General features: G+C 45.0%; 1 pseudogene; it reads left to right on the top strand.

Moving 5' to 3' along the window:
* Positions 1–9,178, top strand: part of LOC111954124 (gephyrin-like) — a 151,094-nt pseudogene that overhangs the window by 67,568 nt on the left and 74,348 nt on the right.

Raw genomic sequence — 9,178 nt, 5'->3', positions numbered from 1 at the left:
TCTGGGTCAGGGTCAGGGCTGGTCAGGGTCAGGGCTGGTCTGATCTGGGTCAGGGTCAGGGCTGGTCTGATCTGTGTCAGGGTCTGATCTGGTCTGTATCTTAGGCTGGTCTGATCTGGGACAGGGTCTGATCTGGTCTGTATCTTAGGCTGGTCTGATCTGGGACAGGGTCAGGGCTGGGTTTCCCAAAAGCATCATAGCAGTAAGATCATCTTTATTCCATTGAAACTATATGGACGAAATATGATTTTAGTGCTACGATGCTTTTGGGAAACCCAGCKCTGGTCGGGTTCTGGTCTGATCTCTGTCTGATCTGGTCTGGTTTGGTATGGGTCTGATCTGCATCTGATCTGTCAGGGTCTGGTTCTGGGTCTGGTCTGGTCTGTACAGTCCTAGCTTAGTCCCCAGTTTACCAACCTACTATATGTACTACTACCACTTAGCACAAGCTTTTATCCAAAGCAATTGAATCCATTTTTAATATGTGCAAGTGATCCCTTCAGGAGTTCAACCCACTACCTTAGCTTGCTAGCTTTCTATGAACAAGAGCCGAGATGATCCTGCAGTCTGAGTCATAGGCAGGACAGACTTGATATTGTTACCCTACTATTATGCTGTTGATCAGCTGTATTAACTCCTCTCTCCATGACCTCTAATCTCTAACCCTCTCCCCTCCTTCCAGTTCCTCCTGCCTGTGCTGTCTCACGACATCAACCTGTTGTATTAACCCCTAACTCTCCTCCTGACCTCTAACCTCTCCTCCAATAGGAGTGTTTCCAGTTCATCCTGCCCGCGCTGCCCCACGCCATTGACCTGCTCCGGGATGCCGTGGTCAAGGTGAAGGAGGCAGTGGACGAGCTGGAGGACCTCCCTTCGCCCCCGCCTCCCCTCTCACCACCCCCCAATAGCTCGCCGCGGCGCCAGACGGAAGACAAGGGCGTGCAGTGCGAGGAGGAGGACGATGAGAAGAAGGACAGCGGTGTGGCRTCCACTGAGGACTCCTCGTCCTCGCACATCACCGCCGCCTCCATCGCCGCCAAGGTAACCAATGGGGAGGTAAGGGAACGGGAATCTGGCAGAACTCTGATCAAACCTTCATGTGCAATGTCTACTTTCCGATTCTCCACCTTTTTTGTGCACTCGCAAGACTCCTCTCCTAGATTTAAAAACATTGGATTGGTGTAAGCATTGGCTAGAGGAAGTTTCAACCATGAATCCATGATGGGAAGTGTACAAATGCACACTGGGAAAAGGGTGGCGAATCGAGACGYACACATACAGTGTGTAGAGTATGTACATATTCCTATGAGTACACCACCCTCCATGTCATCATTATTATTTCATACAACATTCTCATAATCATTCTGTACACATGTAATGCTTTTCAGATGGACCATTCGTGTGTGTGTTTGTGTGTTACGTTTGTGCTATGTGCGTGTGCGTGTGCGTGCGCGTGCGCGTGCGCGTGCGTGCATGTGTGATTCATCGTCCATTGAAGTGACAGTTGTCCATTTTCATTTTCCTGTCCCGTCCAACATCAGAGTGGACTTATAGCTCTGTGGTCCTAACGTCATGGTAACAGGTTTCGGTCCAGTCCCAGCTCCATCCTGGCATTTTTTTCATTGTCCAGTCATGGACATTCATTGGTAAGATTACATGCTATCTATGGGGCAGTTTCCTGGACACAGATGAATCCTAGTCATGGAATAAAAAGCACTTTCAATGAAGATTGTCCATTGACTTTGCTTTTTTGTCCAGGACTAGACTTACTCTGTGTACGGTGAACCACCGCCATGTCTATTACATACGTCCTGATTCATCTCTGTGATCTATAATCTATCCTCATATCATCCTGAAAATCATATCATACTGTCCATATTGCCCAGTTTCATTCATTATTCATTCATTACTGTAATATCATCACACTTAGAAGTGTCTCAGTGGCTCTTGGTTATAGAAGCTGCCTTGGTCAAGGTTGTAGTGTTTACTTTCCACTTGGGGTTAGTTAGGCATGGGGGGTCCAATGTATTAAGGTTTGAGTGTTTACTCCACTGGTTTAAGTTTAGGCATGGGGGTCCAAATGTATTAAGGTTGTAGTGTTTACATCCACTGGTTTGGTTTAGGCATGGGGGTCCCAAATGTAATTAAGGTTTGTAGTGTTTTACTCCACTGGTTTAGTTTAGGCATGGGGTCCAAAATGTATTAAGGTTTGTAGTGTTTACTCCACTGGTTTAGTTTAGGCATGGGGGTCCAAATGTATTAAGGTTTGTAGTGTTTACTCCACTGGTTTAGTTTAGGCATGGGGTCCAAATGTATTAAGGTTTGTAGTGTTTACTCCACTGGTTAGTTTAGGCATGGGGGTCCAAATGTATTAAGGTTTGTAGTGTTTACTCCACTGGTTTATTTAGCCATGGGTCCAAATGTATTAGGTTTGTTAGTGTTTCTTCCACTGGTTAGTTTAGGCATGGGGGTCCAAATGTATTAAGGTTGTATGTTTACTCCACTGGTTTGTTTAGGATTGGGGGTCAAATGTATAAGGTTTGTAGTGTTACTCCACTGGTTTAGTTTAGGCAGGGGGTCCAAATGTTATTAAGGTTTTGCTTTAGGAAGGAGGGTTAGGTTAAGGTTAGCTGTGATTTTTGTGAGGTTAAAGGTTAGGGAAAGGCATGAAAGTTAACATTGGGTTAGCGTACCACCGTCTGCCGCCATTTATTTTCTTCTTGGTCAAATATGGCACCGCCTATAATGAACTGAGGCACAAGATGCTGTGCTATGGTGAAGGTAGTCAACGTTAAAGGGTCAGATGTGTAGCATGTATCTAATATCTAATGTGTAGCATGCTATCTAATACTTAATGTGTAGCATGCTATCTAATATCTAATGTGTAGCATGCTATCTAATATCTAATGTGTAGCATGCATCTAATATCTAATGTGTGCTGCTATCTAATATCTAATGTGTAGCATGCTATCCTAATATCTATGTGTAGCATGCTATCTAAATATCTAATGTGTAGCATGCTATCTAATATCTAATGTGTAGCGCTAATCTATATCTAATGTGTAGCATGCTATCTAATATAATATCTAATGTGTATGTAATACAAATTCTACAGTCATAATGGGCCATTATTTGAGTGTGTGTGTGTGTGTGTCTCTTGTTCTTTCTTTCTGTGTGTGTGTGTGTGTGTGTGTAGATCCCAGACAGCATCATCTCCAGGGGTGTCCAAGTCCTCCCTAGAGACACAGCCTCTCTAAGCACCACGCCCCTCCGAGTCGCCCCGTGCCCAGGCCACCTCGCCGCCTCTCCACCGCCTCCTGCCCCACGCCCAAAGTAAGGTCTTACACCCACAACACACATATGTACGGCAGAGCACACACACACACACACACACACACAACACAACACACACACACACAACACACACCAACACACACACACACACACACCACCACACCACACACACACACACCACACACACACACACACAACACACAACACCACACACACAAGTCATACCATAGGCAGACACACGGGTTGTCATTTCTCTGCAGAAGTGTTCTCTTCAGCGTCTATCTACCATCATATGAAGATGCGCCGACAGACATGGCTCATGCTTCTAGCCCAAAGCAATTTTTTTCCACAGCCACTTCGCATACACCCGCAATAACATTTGTGCTAATTATTTGTGTATGTGACCAACACAATGTGATTTCATTTGATTTGATCACGGTGCTATGCCAAACCAAAGTGCGTGCGAAAGGGCCCCTGCTGTGGCTAGATGGTAGTGGTTGTGTGTTTATGTGTGCGTATCCTGTTTGCGTGGGGTCAAATGCATTATACTGAATGAACCCTCTACCTCCACCACACACACAACGTCCTCCTCCGGTTCCTACCTTAAGTCAACCCACTCCAGTCTCTCATGCAGATTGGTGTACTACGATGCGAGATAGAGCAGTTAGGGAGCTCAACTTCGGTCAACTCTAGTTCAACTCGGGATCACTGGTGACAAGAAAGTGGCTCACCTTTTAGCCAGGTACATTTCTATTGGCAACGAATCATTAAAGAACTAACCTGCTCCGGGAAAGGCTAACTCGGGGCTAACTCCACTTATCCTGATGAAGTGTTTGAGCTGCGAGTTGAGGACCAATCAAATCAGATCCCTGGATCATCGTCTCCTTATTCTCAGGAACCATATTGAGAGAGACAACTGATTGAATATTGTATTTATTAAATGTTCTTATACGTGTTAAAATTGTAACATTAAATACATTCACACTACATATCGTAATGACTTAATAAAATAATTGTATCGAGTCTTCAAATAAGTGGCTGTGCTTAGCACACCACTGTGCACCAGAGACGCATCAACAGATCCGCAGTAATGAAGAAAGACGGACACACTTCTATCTTATTTCCACCATACCTCGTGAAATTGCGGATAAGCTTTTCTTTCAATTTTAATTTCAGCAAAAAGGTAAATGTGGCACTACATGGATGATGGTTTCAGCAACGTCTCAATAAAAAGTTTGGCGTTCGACTAACCATGTGCGACATCACACACAGTTACACGCCAGATAGAGTTAGCGACAACTGCAGGATCTAATATCCACCTTATAACATGGATAAGCCTGAGCTGGAATGTGAAGCGTGCTAGCTTTTTAAAATCATGGGTAGATTAGACGGCATCTATTATATCCACTATGTCTCACAGTCAGAGATGCTTCTATCTCTCTCTCTCTCTCACTCTCTCTCTTCTATCTCTCTCTCGCCTATCTCTCTCTTGCTCTATCTCTCTCTCGTTCTATCTCTCTCTCGCTCTATCTCTCTCGCTCGCTCTCTCTCGCTTCTGTCTCTCTCTCTATCGCTCTATTTTCTCTCTCGCTCTATCTCTTCTCGCTCTATCTCTCTCTCTATACCGCTCTAACTCTCTTCTCGCTCTCTCTCTCGCTACCTCTCTATCGCTCTATCTTTCTCTCTCGCTCTATCTCCTCGATTCTCTCTCGCTCGCTCTATCTGCTCTTCGCTCGCTCTCTCTCTCTCACTCTATCTCTCTCTCCTCGCTCTATTCTCTCTCGCTCGCTCATCGCTCGCTCTCTCTCTCTCTCTCACTCTATCTCTCTCGCGCTGCTCTCTTTCTCTCTCTCTCGCTCTATCTCTCTCGCTCTAATCTTCTCGCTCTAATCTCTCTCACTCTATCTCAACTCAATTCAATTTATTGGCATGGGAAACATGTGTTAACATTGCCAAAGCAAGTGAGGTTATAATATACAAAAGTGAAATAAACAATAAAAATTAACAGTAAACATTACAATAATAGAAGTTCCAAAAGAATTTAGACATTACAAATGTTATATTAATATATATACAGTGTTGTAACGATGTACAAATGGTTAAAGTACAAAAGGGAAAATAAATAAACATAAATATATTTGTATTTACAATGGTGTTGTTCTTCACTGGTTGACCTTTTCTTTGTGGCAACAGGTCACAATCTTTGCTGCTGTGATGCACACTGTGGTATTTCACCCAGTAGATATGGGAGTTTATCAAAATGGGTTGGTTTTCGAATTCGTTGTGGATCTGTGTAATCTGAGGGAAATAGGTCTCTAATATGGTCATACATTTGGCAGGAGGTTAGGAAGTACAGCTCAGTTTCCACCTCATTTTGTGGGCAGTGAGCACATAGCCTGTCTTCTCTTGAGAGCCATGTCTGCCTACGGCGGCCTTTCTCAACAGCAAGGCTATGCTCACTGAGTCTGTACATAGTCAAAGCTTTCCTTAAGTTTGGGTCAGTCACAGTGGTCAGGTATTCTGCCACTGTGTACTCTCTGTTTAGGGCCAAATAGCATTCTAGTTTGCTCTGTTTTTTTGTTAATTCTTTCCAATGAGACCAGTATATACTGTATACAGTACGAGGTATATAGATTCCACCGCAGGTTCACAGGGTCGGTCAGGCTGACCACTGCCACATGTAGGTGGTATGTACAGTATGGGTGTCTAGGAACGGTACACTGTGGAGAACGGAGGATATAGATACAGTGTTCAGAGAAATAACACAATGGCTGTGTGTGAATATACACTGCCTGTGTCAAACAGTGTTTTGTTGTTGTTGGGGGGTGTCATARGCAGAAACATATGTAGGATTATCTCTGTTTCTATTTTCGTAGTTGCCATGTCTAACAGTTCCAAGACGACTGACTTGGATTACTTAACTTGGGGTTGTTGTGGAGCATTTGGTGCCAATAGTTATTTGGTGCCAATAGTTTGCTAAATTATTTGTTTGTTTATTCCCTGCGTATCTAAGACTGTAGAGTCCTGGGAAACAGGATGTACAGTAGATTTTGAGCTGCCACCACTAAGTGCCCAGTAGTGGTATTGTTTAACTGGTAGTGCAGGCAGTATGGTCTCTATAGCGGAACTGTATGTAAGTGGTGAGCAGGCTTTATGCTACTGTCCCAATGTGCCTGTAGTTCCGCTGCAGTATGAGGAAAAGTTACTCCACCTCACTAAACTAAAGCCGTTTTTGTTAATGACCCAGTTTGAATTGCTGCTTCTCTGTCAGGAGCTACCGTATCCTCCTCATTCTATAACCACATGAGTCAGCGCGACAAAGTCTGGACAAATCTCTTCCAAAAAACGTACATAGACACATACAGTAAATCAGGCGTGTACGCCGCTTTCCTAACTCACTTTGAGTATGATTATCCAATGTTCAGTAAAGGGCTTTCCAGACAGGAAGCAACGGGGGGAGCGTAGTTGGGCAAAATAAAGCAGATCTCTATTTTCTCTGCCTCGGCTGAGCGGCTTTTACGTGTACGAGCACCACTGACCGCTAGATAGGATGTGCCACCCCAGGCCGTGGGAGAAAAGATACAGAAGACCTCACAATAACACAACATGAAAATAAAGACACACAGACACAAGGGATACCATACACACTAGCTCAGGAAATCACAAAGTCCAACCTGCACTCGACATGCAGACACTACACATTCATTCTCACAGGCACGGAGTATCCACACACGCAGCACACGCACGCACGCACTAACACACACACACACACCACACACACACACACACACACACACACACACCACACACACACACACACACACACACACACACACACACACACACACCACACACACACACAACACACACACGCAACACACACTCCTACGGTGATGGTTTGGTAGTGTAGTTTGTAACTCTTCCACTCTTGTGAGCATGGTGTGCAGTTACGTAATGGTTGAGTTTGGGTTAATGAAGCATAGGGAGAGTGTGTGTGTGTGTGTGTGGGGGGGGGGGGCAGTAGGATTTGCCTCAGTGGGCGGTGAGGGTTTATGGGGTTCTTCTCTCTCTCTCCTCTTGCGCTTTTTCTCTCACTCCTCTCTCTCAATCTCTCTCTTACTCTTCTCTCTCCTCTCATCTCTCTTTTCCTCTCTCTTCCTCTCTCTCAATCTTCCTCTTCCTCTCTCTTCCTCTCTCTCATCTCTCTCCTTCCTCTCTTTCCGCCTCTCCGTCTTTCTCTCTCATCCTCTCTCTCAATCTCTCTCTTTCTTCTCTTATGAGGGTTCTCCCCTCTCCTGTCAGGGCTTCCTCAAGGTAAGTGAAAGGCTGATCACACAACACACACAACACAACGCACACAGACACGCGCACGCATACACACCACACAGACACACACATACAAACACACGCACACAACACCACACTACACACACACACACACACACAACTAACCGCAATACATCAGTCAGCTACTCTCTACACCTGAAGCACTGTGTTCTCTACAACCGGACTGAAATGTATCCTATTCGTTCCCCTCCCCTGACAGTAATCAAACATTAACCCCTAACCCTAACCCTGGACTTATCATTCATAACCTATATGGGTCTGAATATTAAGCCACACCCATCTCGCGTTCTTGATTGGTTCCTTTTGCTGGGATATTTTCAATATTATGAATTTACGTCACAATAGATGTGGTAAAGAGGTCAAACAATGGAAATGTCATGGAAACACAACGGTGGAACGTTTCTGAATCTCCTCATTGCCCCCAGCAAAAAGTAGCCCTACATTTTCAAGACCTCTGCAATCCGCGCTGGCATGCTGTCAATTAACTTCCTGGGCCACATTCCTGACTGATGGCAGCCCATTCTTGCATAATAATGCTTGGAGTTTTGTCAGAATTTGTGGGATTTTGTTTTGTCCACCCCCGCCTCTTGAGGATTGACCACAAATTCTTCAATGGGATTAAGGTCTGGGAGTCTCCTGGCCATGGACCCAAAATATCAATGTTTTGTTCCCCGAGCCACTTAGTTATCACTTTTGCCTTATGGCAAAGTGCTCACATCATGCTGGAAAAGGCATTGTTCGTCACCAAACTGTTCCTGGATGGTTGGGAGAAGTTTCTTGGAGGATGTGTGGTACCATTTTTTATTCATGCTGTGTTCTTAGGCAAAATTGTGAGTGAGCCCACTCCCTTGGCTGAGAAGCAACCCCACACATGAATGGTCTCAGGATGCTTTACGTTGGCATGACACAGGACTGATGTAGCGCTCACCTTGTCTTCTCCGGACAAGCTTTTTTTCGCGGATGCCCCAACAATCGGAAAGGGGATTCATCAGAGAAAATGACTTACACCAGTCCTCAGCAGTCCAATCCCTGTACCTTTTGCAGAATATCAGTCTGTCCCTGATGTTTTTTTCTGGAGAGAAGTGGTTTCTTTGTTGCCCTTCTTGACACCAGGCCATCCTCCAAAAGTTTTCGCCTCGCTGTGCGTGTCAGATGCACTCACACCTGCCTGCTGCCATTCCTGACCAAGCTCCTGTACTGGTGGTGCCCGATCCTTCAGTTTGAAATCAACTTTAGGAGACGGTCCTGGCGCTTGCTGGACTTTCTTGGGCGCCCTGAAGCCTTATTACAACAATTGAAAGCTCTCCTTGAAGTTCTTGATGATCCGATAAATGGTTGATTTAGGTGCAATCTTACTGGCAGCAATATCCTTGCCTGTGAAGCCCTTTTTGTTCAAAAGCAATGATGACGGCACGTGTTTCCTTGCAGGTAACCATGGTTGACAGAGGAAGAACAATGATTCCAAGCACCAACCCTCCTTTTGAAGCTTCCAGTCTGTTATTCGAACTCAATCAGCATGACAGAGTGATCTCCAGCC

This window comes from Salvelinus sp. IW2-2015, linkage group LG28 (assembly GCF_002910315.2).
Source record: "Salvelinus sp. IW2-2015 linkage group LG28, ASM291031v2, whole genome shotgun sequence".
NCBI classification, from domain to species: domain Eukaryota; kingdom Metazoa; phylum Chordata; class Actinopteri; order Salmoniformes; family Salmonidae; genus Salvelinus; species Salvelinus sp. IW2-2015.
The sequence above is the reverse complement of the archived record's forward strand: the minus strand, read 5'-3'. Positions and strand labels throughout refer to the sequence as shown.